The sequence below is a fragment of the Acinonyx jubatus genome, chromosome A1, assembly GCF_027475565.1.
Source record: "Acinonyx jubatus isolate Ajub_Pintada_27869175 chromosome A1, VMU_Ajub_asm_v1.0, whole genome shotgun sequence".
In the NCBI taxonomy this organism is placed as follows: Eukaryota; Metazoa; Chordata; class Mammalia; order Carnivora; family Felidae; genus Acinonyx; species Acinonyx jubatus.
In genome coordinates, this window is record NC_069380.1 from 103,400,921 (window position 1) to 103,418,502 (window position 17,582).

The following is a 17,582-nucleotide window of genomic DNA, read 5'->3' on the forward strand; positions in this document are numbered from 1 at the left end:
ATTTCATAGTAACGGCTCCAACAGGTTTTTGTGATAGCGGGAAGCCCAGAAGGCAGGAAAGAGCACCACGCGGGTTTAAACTCATTCCCCGAGTGGAGAGCGATGCCGTGGTTGGTGAGGTCACCTGAGGAAAGATCTGGGGAAGGTGAGCAGGTAGGAGGGGGATGTGAAGCTCCTGTCAAAGGTGAGATGATGATTTGTTTGGTTGAGTGGTAAAGTCACACTGGAGGCCTCAGAAAATAATGGTTCACAGCGCACTCAACAAATGACACAGCAACCCACAGAACGACAGGGAAAGGAAAACACAGATGCACATATTTTAGTCGAGAGGGTCCCGAGCTGAAAGCCAGAGAGAAAAGCAGCTTCAGAGGAAGGCACTGATTCACTTCTGTCAGTCTCTTCCAAATTAACATGGGAGGTAAAGCTATTTTTCAATTTGCACCTTCATAATTACCTCAGAATAATTAAGAACACAGTTCTAGGAATACATTATTTTAGTAGATACGTGAGTTCAAGTGAAAAATTATGTGTAAGCAGAGAAAACAATTTTGTTTTAGTGAATTTGCCACTGCAAATTATCATGCAATTATAAGTCTTCCAATTTACCATTGAGCTTTATATGTACACCTCCATCTTTTAAGGGTTTATGTCTAACACTAAAGGAGGTGGCATCCTTAAAACTATAATCAAAATAAAAACCGAAGTTAAGAGTATTACTCAAATCTCCCTCTTCGACCAAGCTCTTTTAAAACCTTTATGTAATATTATTGTAGTAAGTCTACCTTCTCTCCAAAGAATTCTGATATCTATATCTTATTTTACCCTCACAGAGAGACTGAGAGAAAAGTAGATTTTGTTGTTTCCAGATTTTATATGAAAAAAGCTACAGTGCATGCACTCAGCTCATTGACAACTGTCATCCATCTTTAGTCCTAGTGTGGGAGATAAAGGCAGATTATGGATCATTAGAAGTCAAAACTTCTAAATATTCCTTTCTTTATTAACTTAGTCGCTTGATTTTCCATTCGCTTTATAAACACAGCTAGGATCTCTGCCCTCGTGGAACTTCTATTCTAAGTGGGGGTGGGGAAGCGGACAGGCAAAACCAAGTAGACAGGTAAATTATGTAAGATCATGGCAAATACCATAGAGGACACAAAAACGGAGCAGAAACAGAGGATTGGAGGGTGGGGGATCCCCTAAGGAGATCAGATGGGATGGTCCTGAGAGGTCACTGTGAAGGGGAGCCCTGAATGGAAAGAATGGAGCCGTAGGAGCTAAGGATGTGTGATCCAAGCAGACGAAACAGATGCAGAGTCAGGGGTGAGAATGAGACCAGCTTATGAGACAAACAACAAGGAAGCTAGTGTGGCTGGAAAACTAGTGAAGGCAAGTGAGTAAGTAATAAGGTCAGAGAGATGGGCAGGGCCCGATCACTTAAGGCCGTACAGGCAATGGTAGTCTTCTAACACAAAGAGAAGCCATGGAGGGCCAGGAAGGACATGGGCAGATGAACCGAAGTCTAAATCCTAGCTTAACCACTCAGTGGTTATGTGAGCTAAAAGCAAGTTACTGGCTCCTCTCGGATGCTAAGTTCCTAATTTATAAAAGGGCACTCGATAAATCATAGCCACTTACCATCATCGATAATCATTATTATTATTAATGCTGTGATATGTAAATAAAGTTGGTAAAAAATGTTTACATTCAAGTAGACTGATACTGCAAAAAAATATATCCAAAATACAGAATTCTTACGAAATGAGCACATCGTTTTAATCTTTTTTTTTATTCAGTAAAGATCATATACTCCTCGAGGACAAATAGACATAAATTAGTACATTTGAATCATTAGGGTTTATTGTGATTCTAATCAGAATAATTATTGATCTTGGCTCATTTCTCCGTCCTTAATTAGTCTGCATTGTGGCTTTTCTCTCCCTGTCAACCTAGCCTAGCCATTTTGTGTCCAGATGTGTATAGTATTTCAGTGGTACCTACCAGCCACACAGTAGTCATAAACGGAATTTCATGGTTACTTTCCAAGTTACAATGTATACTAAATACAGTTGCTTGCCAACATCTACTGCCCCTCACTCCCATACACAGACTTCTTTCTTACTAACAGAATCCCAGTTTTGTTCACATTCACCTGTCCCCTCTCTCAAGCAATGATGGAGAATATCCTGCTAGTGATGGATGTACAGATGGGGCATGTGATCCTGTTCTGATCAATGAGATAAGAAGACAGGTCTTCTCAGACACTTCTTAGTAATATTTTCGTCTCCTTCAAAAGGAGACTGTACAAGGGGGTGGTCCATTTTCTGTGCTCTAGATATTGTCATGCCCACGAGTACCATCTGAACAACTGCAGCCATCCTGCCAAGAAGGTAAGACCCAGGCTTAGAGGGAAGTGGTCCCTAAGGATGACAGTGGCAGGGAGGTGCAAGGAACCTGTATCCTTGATGATGTAAATGTGCCACTGAATCAACCAATCCTGCTGCCTGCCCTACTTCTCACAGGAGCTAATACACTTCCTTCCCGCGTAGGTCAGTTGGAGTTGGAGTCTTGTGCCGCGTGCGGAAGGTTTCCTAGCCACATCACCTTCATTCACATGGACATTTCCATTTGGAAGCATCCCTCGTTTCTTTGTCTCTGCGAAGGTCTAGGAATGGAACGAGGACTTCTGACTCTAGTTCAGTGCACTCCAAAGTTCTGGATATGGGGTGATCCAGCGTTGTAATTTACAATACTGGAACGGTCACCGGGAAAAGGCCAAGGGGAAAACACCCCGGAAGTCACAACAGGAAGATGGCGCTTGGAAGTAAGTAGCTGGTGCCGAATGGTCTATCTCTGGCTTTCCGTTTATAAACTTTGCCTTTCAGCTTTCGCCTGCCTAGTTGACATGTTTTTCCCTGAAGGCCTCAGTGAAGCACACCCCTCATTGGGCTTTTGTTTCGTAAGGCTTCCACTTCTGAGCTCTTATCCAATTATAAGAATTTCAACAGGGACCACGTAAGATCTAGCACAGATCCCACGCACCGGGCAGATGCTAAGTAAGGAAACCGAAGTAGCTTCGCACTCTCCTGGGACAAGAGGATTAAGGGGCAGAAACGCTCTGCAGAAGAGGTGCAGGTTTATGATTTGTTGTCAGGAGACAGACCCGCCTAGAAAGGAAGGGGGGAATATAATCATAATAGGGCACTGGCTATATTTGCTTAGGCCATGTGGAGTTAGTTTGAAGTTGAAACTATCAGGGACCGGTAAAATAAAATATCCATCTTGCAAAAAAAGCCTAGATGCTTACTGACTGTAGAGGGAAGGGTCGGACTGTGATTATTGGCAGCGGAGTGGCCAGTGGGGGTTGGGAATGAGGTAAAATAAAAGATCACATAAATGTCTAATGGTTCACAATAAGCAAAATGCAGTACGGCTTGAAACCAAATTAGCCATTCTGGTCTAAGAAGTATTTTTTTCTTTAAGAAAAATTACAGAATTATAAATTTAGCCCATAATGGAGAACAGAAAATATAAGGCACATAGGTTTTATAATTTTGTAGAGTATTTGAGAGATATTACTTATCAAATGGGGTGTACATTATAACTGGTGAAAATTTGCTAAGAGACCGTAATTAAAACAGAATAGCAAATGGTGCCTTAGCTCTTGAAAGGGTCACCATCAGGATGCCACTTAATGTCTTCATTACTGATCTGCGGCAAAAATGGAATTTCGTTCAATATAAGGATGGTGTCTAATTGTGCGATGTTGTCAAGGGCTGGAAAGTGGTAGAAAAATATCTGCAGAGGTTAGAAACAACACGACTTAAGTAGGTAGATCAGAGTAAAACAACCTGAAACACCCGAAATAAAAATTAGGTAAAATCAGTGGAGGAGAGGAAACCAAACACTGCGATCCTTCCAAAGGGAAAGCCAAAAGGGACCAGTGTTGGTGTTAGCTAGAAGGCAGTGACCCAGCCTCAAAAGGAAACAGTCCATGGTTGGTTAGAACAACAGATGAAGGACTTATCAGCGGAAGAGGCGCCAGCGCACATGTCCTGTCTGTAAAGACATCAGGGCAGCCCAGTCCTTCTTTTCCCTATTCAGTGTCTACCTGTTCAGGTCTCTGTAGAAAGGTCCATCCCCTAGATTGCAATGAATATGTCTATTGCTAGCAGAGGCTTGTGATCTTGTTTCCTAACAATACAAAAAGTGAGCAGGAGGCAGTAAGGGTGATTAAGCAGGTAAGGGGTGGGGGGGGGGGTTGTCCCTGGCAAGTATGGGTAAGGCTGGTGAAAACTGAGGTTTTGCGAGATGAATTCCTTTCTCACTGGGTAAGGCCATCAGAGCATGTATTATCCCAGAGAGAAGTCGCATCACTGGGATCATCTCCTTAGCATGAGAAAGACACACTGGACTCCTCTAGGAAAGTCCTCTGGAAATGGTCAAAAATGCAGTTTCTCCTGCAGGGAAAAGGTTCGTGGGAACAATGATTATCATAGAGCTTTATAAAATAGAGTTCGTACCTGAACAGGAAGGATGGAGAATGTCCCTTTCCAGAGAGGAAAATGTGAGTGGAGGGTGGGACTAAATGAAAGAGAAAAGTCGAAATCGGGGAGACCTAGAAGGTGAAGGATGAGAACTTTCTGGCTGTGAGAACCTCAGTTTATGTAACACAGTCACAAAGTATTAAGAGGAAGTTTTGGTATACGGGATGCTGAAACGCAGGTCTGAGAAAATGCCAAAGCACAGCACCACAGGGAGAGCCTCCACCGGCTGCAGGGAAGGGCACGGGCGAGGGGTTCCACAGATGTTTGCCCCCCCCCTCATATAGACACCCTCAAACCCTGGTAGCCTGCAGCACCTAGATGAAAGAAGCTTTGAGACATGCAGGGGCAAGTGCTCCTGACTTAAAAGGTCCAAAAGACATCAGTGAGTCCATGACCTAATCTAGGATTGCTCATCTTCTCTGTTGCCTTGAATAATATTTAGATGTAATCACCCAATTTTCTAATGGGATTTTCTTGGCAGGTAGGAGAAGAAAGCACCTATGTTAAGTGAGGCTTAACCTCCCAGATGGGACGGAAAACAAGGGTCCTTGATCTCTTGCAGTCATTTGAAGTGCATGAAGATCTCACCTAAAAGGGCGATGCTAAGGCACTGACCCCAGGCAGTTACGCTTCCTTTTGCTGCCCCATCAACTCCACCTGGACACGCGGTCCGTGCAGCAGTTCAGCAACCCACTCTGAGGTAAGCACGTACCTAAGTCATCAGATGACATCATAAGCACAGTTGTGCAGGGGGTCGTTCTTGAACGAAAGGAGATTTAGAGATGAAAAACATTTATAAAAGTTAGTCTCGGCAATAAAAATCTGCTGGGATTATTATTTTTTAAAAAGCCTCACTGCACAAATGTCAAGGTTGCCCATTATGCTGAGCTTTGGTTGGCAGCGGCCTGTAGGCCCAGCAACCACCTGGTTCCTCCATGGCGCCCAGACCTCCGTGGCCAAAAGTAGCTGGTTGGCTGCCCTGGAAGGCAAGAGGGACCAAGCCGTCTGAGACTTGAAAAGATGTGCGTGGTCAGGCTGCCCCAAATCTCCAAGTGGGGCCCGTGAGTTAGCTGCTTACTCAAGATAGGACACAAGGAGTGTGAGAACACAAAAGGTACCAGGGGCCGTGGCCCAGACTAGTGGAAGGAGGGTGGAGATGGGGGCATTTCTGAACAAGTCACAACAGGGAGGCAGTGACAAGAGGAGGAAAAGCCAGGAATGAAGAGGAGGGGATATAAAGACGAAAGAGCAGGAACGGATAGCAGTTACATGAAGCATTGAGATTGGGGCCAACGCCGGAACTCTGGCACTGGGATTCAATTATCACTGCCATTTAAACTGGTGGTGAGAGGTGCCTGGGTGGCCCAGTCAGTTAAGCGTCCGACTTCGGCTCAGGTCATGATCTCACGGCTTGGGAGTTCGAGCCCCGTGTCGGGCTCTGTGCTGACAGCTCAGGCTGGAGCTGCTTTGGATTCTGTGTTTCCTTCTCTCTCTGTCCCTCTCCTGCTCGTGCTCTGTCTTTGTCTCTCAAAAATAAACATTAAATAAATACACTGGCGGTGAGTATACGCGTGCACATCCTTCAGAGGGCTTGCAAGTGTTCACCTGTAATTCTCTGTGGCCCTCTAGCATACCTGGCAACTATTTCTTAAGCACCCTTTCTTGAGAAACTGGAAGGTGAGAGGCCCTGCCCTCCAGGGGCTGCTGACCTGGAGGGAGTGCGGCTACAAGAGGGAAAGGTCCTGCTGACAGCATACAACCAGCCCAAAGAGGAACACGGAGAAGCTTCCCAAAGGCTCTAATGCTTGAACTGCAATGTGGAGTTAGTTAAGTAGAAAGGAGGTGCCACCCATGATAGGTACTCAGTCGCTGTTTGTTAATTAATTTCAGTTTGTTCCGATTTGTAATGATTACCTGGAAAATCGTTCAAGGGCTAGGAGTTTGTTCTTATCCCCACTGTTTTTATTATGTCAATGAAAAAGATAAACCTGTCCATTTTCGAGTCTAGGGATATAATCCAAAAAAAAAAAAATACTAGACCTTACCTTTGGCTGAGATGGGGAGTGCACTTATAGTTTTTCTAATTAGGAGACATCTTCTTGGTCTACTTGTGTCATAGCAAAAAGTTTTAAAAGCTTTTGAAAAGATCACGTTTTGCTCACTTGAAATATGTGTGTATATTTTAGCATAAACTACACTTGGCAGCTGCTAACATAATTGGATGGCTACGCCTTGCAAAAGCTTGATTTCTTTTTAATCAAATTTTTAGAATCATACTGGGTTTTTTGCCAGTGCTGCGACAGTGAGCAATAAATACATCATTAGATCAATGGTGTTCTGATGATGGATTACTCCAAAGATACTTCCAGCCAAGAAGACTAAGCCCATAGTCTCATTGTGCAAAGATGAATAAAATATTGTTTAAAACACAGATACGCAGTTAACATAACAAGGAAGAAAACATTGCAAAATAGAACACAACAGCCATGGGTTTATAATGTAGCAATATTGATCACGGATTTTCCTAAGTACTCTAGAGCAGCCATGCTATTATATATGCCTCTGATTAGACCCAGAGATGAGAAGGAAAAAGTTATAAAAAAGGAAACTAACAGAGGAAGGCCTGCTGCTATAATAAATTATTTAAAGCAAGCAGGGCGAGCGGGTTGTGAAGACAATATAAAACAGAATCAATGCCCCCAAGAAACCCCAAACCATCAGCACCTCTATAAATTTCTCACCACTCTGTCTGGCATGTTCCTGGGGCTTCTTCTTTCCCAGCACCCTCCCCATCCCATCCCACCCCTACCCTTCACATTTTGTCTGTTCGTTTCTGAGAACTTAACATTTGTTTTTCTTCTGTAACCTAGGATGTTGTCTTCAGTTATATTTCTCATCTTCTATTAGAAGAGTGTCTGCAAGGCCACAGATGAACGCATCTGTCACTTCAATTATCTCCATCTTAAATTTCCCGTGGAAACAATAAGCTGGTAATATCTAACATGATACTTACAACATGACTTTGACATTACTCTTCTCCTCCTTTTTTCTTACCATTGTTGTAGTTAAATCCACAAAGTGAAAGCTAGAGTAAAACTTACATAGCTCCATCAGTATTCTGTATGAGGACGTGTCTAGGACCAAAAATCTAAAGTAAAGGTAAGAACTTGGTAAGGGTATGTTGGGGGAAAAAGAGTCAAAATGGCTACAATTCAAGTATTAGGAGATGTTAAAAGGGCAGATTGACTTGAAAAGTAAATACTTTATAGGTAGATTTTGCCATGGGAATAGGGGTGGGGAAAGAAGGGTGAAAAAACGAGAAAAGAAGTCGCCAAATTCCTTTTGCCAAAAGTATGCCATGGCCAAAAAAAAAAAAAAGAATTGTTGCTTAGAAGCTTGCAGTGACCTATGGCCCAGTTTCAAGAAAAGTAGCATTCTACCATAGTTTTTTGAAGTAGGCATAAATCCCATTGTACAATCAGGCTGGGATTATAACTTAGGCTTTTAAAATGTTCTGGGTCCTATTCGTCATGCAGAAGCTGGGCAAATGAAATATAAACAATTCTATTCTGCCAGCATAAAAACATTACTAGCAGCATAATAGGACTCATAAGCAAATGGAAACGTCTAAAATATGAGTCCAAAGAATTCTACATATAGGCTTTGCTGCCATCGTGCTCTGTGACCTTTAGCAAATTATTTGCCATTCTGGGTCAAGCCTGGCTGGTTAAGGTTAGGGTCATTGAACCAAGTATCACATATGGTGGTTAACTTTATAAAGAAAACTGTCCCAAGGTCACATTCACTATACAAATAAATGTGAAGAAAGAGGTAAAAAAAATTATAGACGATATGAATGACTAAGCATAATCCTGTCATATTACCAGGATGCTAAAGAAAAAATAATTCAAATGCAAGGCCAATTTCTCAGTTATTGGTGTTATCTTTGAATGGGAAAGACAGGATCTAAATACTACCAGCCTTTTGTGGCTGCTGTTTGCTCATCTGGAAAAGAATCATCGTACTCAAAGGATTGTTAAGATAAGTGACCTATAAACATTTCTGCCAAGTGCTCCTTTAAATGGGAATTGCTCTGTGAAAGTCCCAGTAATGATCCAGTGGCCTGGAACAATCCAAGTTCAGTGTCCCAGCCTATCCAAGTCCTTTTGTCATCAGGCAAGTAAATATCCCAGGCACTTCTGAACTCTGAGAAGTCAATAGGTTTTCCTAAGTGCACGGATGGTAGAACGAGGGAAGGGCAACAACCTCTGATAGATCCATTCTCTTTAAAACCTTATCTAGAAGTTTTAGGGGCGCCTGGCTGGCTCAGTCTGTTGAGCATCTGACTTTGGCTCAGGTCATGATCTCGCAGTTTGTGAGTTCCTAGCCCCGCACTGGGCTCTGTGCTGACAGCTCAGAGCCTTGGAGCCTGCTTCTGATTCTGGGTCTCCCTCTCTCTCTGCCCCTCCCCCACTCACGCTCTGTCTGTCTCTCTCTCTCAAAAAACATAAATAAACATTAAAAAAAAAAACCCTTATATAGAAGTTTTAAATTGAGAATTGTGCCAGTCTGAAATGGGAGAATGACTCTTTTTTTTTATTTAAAAATTTTTTTTAAATGTCTATTTATTTTTGAGATGAGAGTGAGACAGAGCATGAGTGGGGGAGGGCCAGAGAGAGGGAGACCCAGAATCGGAAGCAGGCTCCAGGCTCTGAGCTGTCAGCACAGAGCCTGATGCGGGGCTTGAACCACGAACCGTGAGAACATGACCTGAGCCGAAGTCAGACACCAACCGACTGAGCCACCCAGGCACCCCAAGAATAGACTCTTAATGTGTATCAAACTGTACATAAAAAGGGAATTGGCAATAATTAATAAGTCCAAATTCACACTGATTTGAGAAGAGAAGTTATTAGCAATCAGTTTTCAACCCATCACTCTATTATGCTGAAAAAAATCTATCCAATTAATTGGACAGCTTGAAATACTTCTAAGATGAGTTACAGAAAACGAGAATGTTTGGGCCTCTGGATAGGTGACCCGGACTCTCCCTTGAGCAAGAGGCAGATCAGCTACAGCTTCCTAAGGAGATCCTTGATCTTGTGTCAGTCTGTCCTAGTCCTACTGAGGTTCTAATTCCCAAGCGCAAATTGGCTTTAGAATCAAAGGTGGCTCCCAAGGACCGGGATTCTTTTACCTTCTAGGGAGAAATGTCCAACAATGTGAGTTATGACTGGCAAAGTCCCCTTGGAGCACCCCAGGAACCCACTTGACTTTGAATATAGACTGGAGGAACTGAGACTGGAGGGGTCTTAAATTACCTTGCTTTTCCAGAGAGACTTCCTTAGAATTGGGGCTAACCTAGAAGAGAGATAGCTGAGGATTCTAAACACTCCTGAATACAGGACAAAAGGTGCCATTGTTGAGGACAGAGTATTAGAGTGTTGCCTATAAATTTCACAAGGCTGATAAATGCCACCTGGAAATATCAGAACAATTACTTGTTAAATGACCTCACAGACTAGGGTCATTCTGTTATATCATAAATACCATGCCAGTGTTTCTTAAAATACGGTGAGGGGATCCCTGACGTCAGAATCACTCAAGGAGAGGGGGTGCTTGTTCAAAATACAGATAACTGAACCCCACTCCAGACTCCTGAATCAAATCTTAGAGAACAGAGTTCAGCCCACAAACTGAATTTCTAAGTTGATTCAGATGATCCATATCAAGGCAGGAGAATTATTTTGTCTTTGTAGTGCATGAGAAACTTAAAAGACACTCACAGATTAGAGATATGTATATTTTCTGCAAAATGTTTTAAGTACCATAAAAATAAAAACAATACTTCTTGTGATGAGTTCTTAAGAACCATGCCAGTTTATTCTGCCCACATTAATAATAAACACCACTCTTAAAATGTAATTATGAGCATAAAATTATTGGCAAAAATATCAATTAGCCTTCTCAAAACTGTGCCTTTATTTTGTCACCAAAAGTAATTACGTTATTAAGGAAATTTATAGTTTTTTTAAGTATCAGTCACTTAGCTGCAGGAACTTATTAAGCTGTTTTACTCCTCCCATACCCTTTTAGTCATCAGAATTTTTGTGATAAAGGTTTTTTATTATTTCTTAAACTATAAATTGTGAACCACTGCAACCAGTGATTAGGCTGAATATGAATTTATATCCAGGTTATAAATTCCTAAAAACATGTTTCATTAGAATTACTAAGCCAGTCTTAACTCTGGTAGATTAAATAGCCTCTGCAATAAAGCTCTGTTTACGTCTATTAAGGATTTTTTTTTTTTTTTTGGTGCAAAACAATTCAGTTTTAATGCATTCTCTTAAGAAGCAAAAGAAAACAGTTCCTGATATACATGCCACTGCAAAGCAGTAAACCAGTGTTGCATGGTAATGTGACAAACACATTTCTTTTCTACAGGAATTTTTTTTTTTCCTCTTATAAACTCTCTTTCCCCAAACCACGACCATAATTATTTCACAAAATGTAGTTTGCCATTCCCGAAGAGTCCAACACTCCTTTTCTCCCTCACCAAAATCACAAGTTCAGGCTGAATACAGAATGAAAATAGAACTTGAGAGGCAGTCTTTGTTTGTAGCATGTTGTTCCTACTAAGGGTTGCCCCCTACCCACACTCCACCCTAGTGATCCAAATGAAGTGACTTAAGCGTACATATTATGTTTTAACAGATGGGCCGGCTGGCGGCTGCTGGGCTGTAAAACAGGAACTCGGAATCTTCACCGAGTGGTATTGAACTAAATGCTCGTAAAGTTCATGGACATACACTGACCCAGAGAGACCACGCAGATTCAGACATGCATACACACACACACACACACACACACACTGATCATACACTCCATAGATCAGAGGGTCCATCTCTCCACCCAGGGCAAGTTCAAGGCTGTTTCCCCCTCCATATATTTCTATCTCATTCACCCATCAATTTTACACACACACGCACATCTACATATGCATATTCAAGCATGAACAGTTATATATCTCAACATTTTGGTATATTTTCAAAGACAAATTTTCCCCCAAATTGTGTTTCCAAGTCTCTAGTACACTCCGGAAGCTCTCATTCACATCAAATAAGAATGACAAGAAAATATTACATTTAATTCTATTTGGTCCACACATAATATAAAGGACATGTATGCAACTGCCCTCAGAAAAACCAGCTGCTTTTAACCCTTATCATTAAAACAGAGAAAAAATATCCCAGACTGGGTCACAAACGAAGTGTCAAATTTAACCTTGAATCCTCTGTTGTCAGTTCCTGTCACAACTTCATCGCTTAAAACACACACAACCGACCAGCCTGGTGGTCCCTTTCACGGTTTCGTCTTGGATTCTCCCAGGCTCCCTGCACTGGGACAGACAGCAGCTCCCCGCCTGGTCCTAACGAAGTCTTTCCGACACACCTTGCAGGTGATGTGGAGGTCCGAGCACCTCTTGAGGGATGCGGATACAAGTGCTAATAGAAAGTAATTACTTTACCAAAGTTTAATATCCATGTTGTCAATTCCTTTCAGTAATTGCAAAGCACTGAAGCCCCTGTTACAGAACCTAGATGGTCGCTTAAGTTCTCTGACCGCTCAAGACCCACCCCGAACACGATGGTCCCTGGTTCAGGCTACGGATAGGACACTGTCGCGCCGCACCGCCTCTGGCGCTGGTTAATTTTTCAGAAACCCGTCCGCAAGCCATCTAGGAACTGTTGCCCGTACACGACAGGGCACCGAGGCCGCCCCCAGCGCGCGTGTCGTCGCCGCAGAGGGCCAAGGGACGCGTCCCCAGGCCCCACCTAATGATGGCAATTACAACATGCCAAGTTCGTGAGAACGCAGAGCCGCGTCCCGGACCGAGTTGCGACTCTCCGAAACAAGTTCGGGAGTGGGGATACTAGCAAGGAGTAAATCCCGCCTGGCCCTGACCTCCCCACAGCCGCCAAGCTAGGACCGACGCACCGACGCCCGCCAGGACCCGTCCAGTCCCCCCGCTCGCCGAACAGCGCCAAGAGGAGCCGCTCGCCTTGCGCGCGGCCACTCACCCTCCTCGCCGAGTCCCGATCACAAACCGACGCCCCTGCAGAGGGTCCTGAATCCCAAGTTGCCCCGAACCGGCGACCGTTCTGGCCCTAGCGGACCCGGCACACTGGTTCGGGAAGGCACCTCCGAGGGAGCACGACAAGCCCGGCGGGCGCCCCGGCTCAGCAGCCGCCCGAACGCGTTGACAATTCGTGGACCAGCTTAGCGAATGAGGCGGACCGCGGAGCTGAGGCTACCCGGCTCTGGAGGGAGGCGGGGCCGCGCGGCGGGCGGGGCGGAGCCAGCCCTGGGCCAGCCCGGCGGGGCGGGGCGCCTTTCGCGCGTGACTGGCGGAGCCCGCAGCCAATTGCGGCGACTCGGGGAATCCGGGCGGCCGCGGGCAGTGCCGAGCGCCCGGCCCCGCCCCGCTGCCGCCGTCCAATCGCCTGAGGCTGAGGGCTGGATCTGAGACGCGCTGGCGGCGGGGAAGTTGGCTGCGGTGGGGTACCTGGGCTGCGGGCTGGTGCTGTAGGGGTAGCTGCCCCGCGACCCGGGTGCCTCGGGAGGGAAGTGGCGGCCCCGGAAGGCCCCTGCCTTAGAGAGGTCTGGGGCCGTCCAGAGCCCCAAGAGCCGCAGCGTGTCGGCGCGCTGTGAAGCGAGAAGCCCAGCCGCAGCGCGGACGGACTCCGGATTGACAACGCCCACACCTGGTGTCCGCGGGAGGCGCCCAACTTGGCGTCCCCAAAGGAGCCCCAGCGAGGAAACCGAGACCCAAAGAGGGTGAGTCCCGGGCCGCCTCACCCAGTCACCTTTGGAGGCCCGGGCCCGGAACTGGGAGCTCCGGGCTCCGTGGAAAAGGTTCTGGTTGCGGTTTGGTGGTTATCTTCAAAACAAAACTCCGACTCTGCGGACCTCCTGGAAAGTTCAATACACGTCCCCTCCTCAGCCGTGCTTTCATACCAACAGCAGCATTAGGAGGGAAGCCTACCGGCGCCTAGGCCCCCTTCCCGGCCCAAAGTGCCTGAGGCGCTTGGGCAGAGCCCGGGGGCGAAAGGGAGGCTCGGACGCTAGACGGCGCCGGAGGCCTCGATACCCAACCTAGGGTCGGGCTGCTCTGTCGGGGGACTTCCGTAGCATGGCTCCTGCTGCTGTTGTTCCTTGGGTCCGCCAGAGGGCCAGGGCCGCCCAATCCTCGCGAGCAGGAACGCCTCCAAGCGAGCCACAAGTGCCCACAATGCACGCTGTCGTCCCCTGCCCCTTCGGATGTTCCTGGACCAAGCTCAGAGACCTCCCTAGCGGCGGGCACCGGAGGATCCTGAGCTTTCTGGTCGGTCGCAGCTCAGTAGCCCCTCTGAGTAGGCTCTGTCCTTCCTGGCCGGCCCGGTCACTTCTCCTTTTGTTGGCAGGGATGCTCTTCACCCTGTGTTTAAGCCCTTACCTTGGCTGAAGTATACACATACACGGAGCTGTAGGTATAGGGTCAAAAAGCAACGGGGTTGGGTGTTGCTTTCCAGGCTGAGGCCTAGAATGTTAGCAAGCTGTAGACCCATAGCTTTGGGTGCTGAGCGGCCAATGGGTGCCTGGAACTGCACCTGGCATAGGTAGGCACTCAAACCGTGTTAGTAAAATGAACTTACGCGTAGTAGGAAAAGGGTCAAGCTTTCTGGTGCCCTGACACCTTCATCACTGACCATTGGCTCCCTCAGATTCACAAGTCCTGAAGGTTTTAGTTTCTTGTGCGTGAGGGAGTATGGACTATTACAGGTGTTATTGCGGTAGCTGCTTGACCCTCCTGATGAGGGTCATTGGCAAGAAGGAAGGCAAAAGGCCTGTAGCTGGAAAGGAATTGAAATGGCCACTCCAGCAGGGAAGGCTACAGCTCTGAGGTGGGCTCTCTGGCCTGGTTTGAGTTTCAACTTGTGTCTATTCAGCTCCCTGTCTCAGCAGGGAAAGGTCCCTAAGACAGGTTGTCAAGCAAGAAAATCAGGCTCTGGACAGTCCTTAGTAGGCCTTAAAAACCGATTTGGATTGCAGAAATTACTCATTTAGTGAATCAAAGGACTGGTGTAGCCAAGGGAGTCCAGCCCATTCCATGGTAAGCAGTTGTTTACCATACTGCTGACTGGCTTGAGAGAATGGCCTTTGCCCACAAGGAATGAGCTGTAGACCAACTGAATGGAATATACACCAGATCTCTGCCTAGGTTGGGGTTGGAAGATAAGGGGAAAAGTATATTTCCTTGGATTACTTACCCCACCCCACTCCCCAACTCCTGTCTATAACTAGACGAAAAGTTTGCCAACAGTGTTTATCATGTTAACACCCTGTGAAGGTTTTTCACAGATGCTAGTGAGTATTTTAAAAATCACCTTGGTAATAGGAGCTAAACATTGGCTGTTGACTGTACATGCTATAGTATTTGTGTTAGATGATGAAACAAGGAAATAGGAAGTTTCTTTTTAGGAAATAAGAACTAGATGGGGGACTTCCATTTCCTGATTTCCAGGGTTTTCCATCTCTTTGTTCCATACAGACATAATTGCCATGGGGTTTCGGACAAGTAACTGGTTTTATTTTCCTTTATGGAGTGGATGGCATTTAGAGACAGCACATCTAGACTACATTCGTATTTCCGTACCATCTTCTGTTGTAATTGGTGTTTGATAGGAGTTTGTCACTCTGGCACAGACTTAATCCTTTGGCTGTCGTTCTCCCAGTGATCTCTTGAGTTTGGGCTGTCCCCGTATTCTACAAGGAAAAAAAATGAGATTTACTTGCATAAGAACGCATTGTAGTCCTATCTGTATGAAATAAATAGAAAAGCAGGGAAATCTAGACACAGAAGACACTTGCTTAGTACTAACCTATTTCAGTGAAGACAATTTCTTTCCTTCAAAAGGATGAAGAAGTTTGTGGAATGGCTTGGGAATGAGAAGACTGAGTTGAGGCCATGGAAGCTGGGCTGGTCCTTTTGTGGATGATGAGCAAATTTCCCTTCAGGCACTGTCACCCATCTCTGACACTGAAACAACATTTTGGAGCCTTGTAAATTTCAGCAGGATGTGACTGATAGGAGTCCTGGGTTCTAATCTGAGCTGTGAGTGCTCAGTCACTTAACCTCTGTTTACCCCTGCTTCCTCTCCATAAAACAGCAGTGGCAGAATTGACCCACTCTGTTTAGCTGCTTAAGGGGGACACTGTGACAGCGGTTAAAAAGCACTGCCAGTTCATGCCATTTATAGCAGTAGTGATTGTTGAAAAGGAGAACAAAATGATGTTGAAACAGGAAAACAGTGTGGTCTGAACAGTTCCTCTCTACACTTGGAATTTCTCTTCATTCTAATCTCGTTGGATTATTGTCCTTTTATGCCATACATGGAAATGACGGAAAAGGGTCCTCACAGTCCTTGTTCTTTGATTACCTTGTTCTTTGATTGTCCTTGTTCTTTGTTTTGGGAGCTTTGCTCAACTGAATAGTGTTTTTCCCTATTTTCCGTTTCCACCACCTCTCTCATCATGTATTCACTTTGAAAATTATTCAGAAATTGAACAGGCTGAGCTAAAGACCTTAGCAAAGAAATGCAATCAGAAGCAGCAGATTCTAATACCAGCCCTGCCATAGGTTCGTTCTAGGACTACAGGCAAGCCATTAACCTGAGTTTTCCAGCTACAAAACAGCAATCCTTCTGATTAATTTCACAGAAAGAAGAGATAACTCATGATAAGGCACTCTGAAATATTAATTCCCCTAGAGAGGACAAAATATCTTGTAGGTGATTTTGCAAACTCAAGTATGGTGTTTGTCCGCAACTAGGAGCTATTTTTGTAACAGAGAGATTGCTCTGGCACAAGGTCTGCAGCCAGGGTGATACCACCCACAAAACAATGATATCTCATGTGTTTAAATGATATTGCAGGCACCCCCTGTCAAAGTTCTATTGCCTCAGGTCCAACCAAGGAAAAATGTGATAACAGAAATGTGTGGGAAAGGGAAGCCTCTGTTGTACACAAACTTGGGATTTCCTCATGCATGCCCTGGAAAAAAATCTACACTGAACTTGTTAAAAATGGATGCCACCGTGTGAGGACAACTCTGATGAAAGGCTAGAATGATCTAAGGAAGATGGCCTGGCACATAAAACTACACACATTGGTCAGAAGGCCACCAGAAGAGATTAAAAAATACCGTTAATTTTAAAACTTCAGAATGAGTAACACTGAGGAATTTGGAAAGGGAGGGTCATGTACTCAAGAAGGAAAAACAGACTCCCAACCTAAGTTAAAAATAAGAACAGCAGGGTGTTCTGAGAAACAGGACAAACAATATGGGCTGAAGAAACATGATCGACTGAAGGTTTTATTTCCTTTCTGTTGCTTCCTAACTTTGAGACCTCGGACAAGGTGCTTAGCTTCTCTGAGATAATTGGGGTGGCGGTGAAGAATGTTGAGTTTTTTCTGCTTAGCTTATTATGAATCTCAACCAAGAATCTCTGTGTAACTCTTAGCACAGGGCTGGGCTCATACTGGTCCTTCTGCTGATAATAACAATGCCTCATATTTATTGACACTCACTATATGTCCTGCGCTGTTCCATACTCTTCCATCTAATTACTCACTTGATGCTCACAATCAGCCCCTAATGTTGCTACTGTCTCTCCTTCCTCAGAGTTGCTATCTATGTGGAAGGACTGTTCTAAGATTTATATTCTTCTATGGACTAAAAGTCAGCAGCCTCTTTTAGTAATAGTATTTGCAACTAGCATTGCCTGTTTTCCTACGGAAAGGGCTAATCCAGTCTTGCCTGGTACCTCAGTTAGGCTGCATTGAGCACTTGGTAACATACAATAAAGCGAGTGACAGGTTCAGAATTCAGGACAAAAATGGCCACAGAAAACAAATGGTGCTTCAAAACTCCAAACCACTTCCAGGTCTACGACTATAACCTCCTCAGTTTGGGCTTCTAGACAGTGTGCT

The 17,582-nt window shown here is 45.0% G+C and overlaps 1 protein-coding gene and 1 long non-coding RNA gene across 3 annotated transcripts in view; one reads left to right on the forward strand and one right to left on the reverse strand.

Annotated features, from left to right (window-relative positions):
- Positions 1-12,839, reverse strand: part of MARCHF3 (membrane associated ring-CH-type finger 3) — a 152,022-nt gene extending 139,183 nt beyond the window's left edge. The window contains exon 1 of one of the 2 annotated variants that reach the window (XM_015067430.3): positions 12,632-12,839. The gene's annotated coding sequence lies outside the window, so the exon portion shown is untranslated. The remainder of the gene's footprint in view (positions 1-12,631) is intronic. The other variant, XM_027076794.2, reaches the window with a different exon arrangement.
- Positions 2,616-7,928, forward strand: LOC128315077 (uncharacterized). The gene is made up of 2 exons (XR_008297461.1): positions 2,616-2,824; positions 5,110-7,928. It is a non-coding gene; the product is annotated as an uncharacterized LOC128315077 (long non-coding RNA).
- Positions 12,840-17,582: the final 4,743 nt, after the last annotated feature.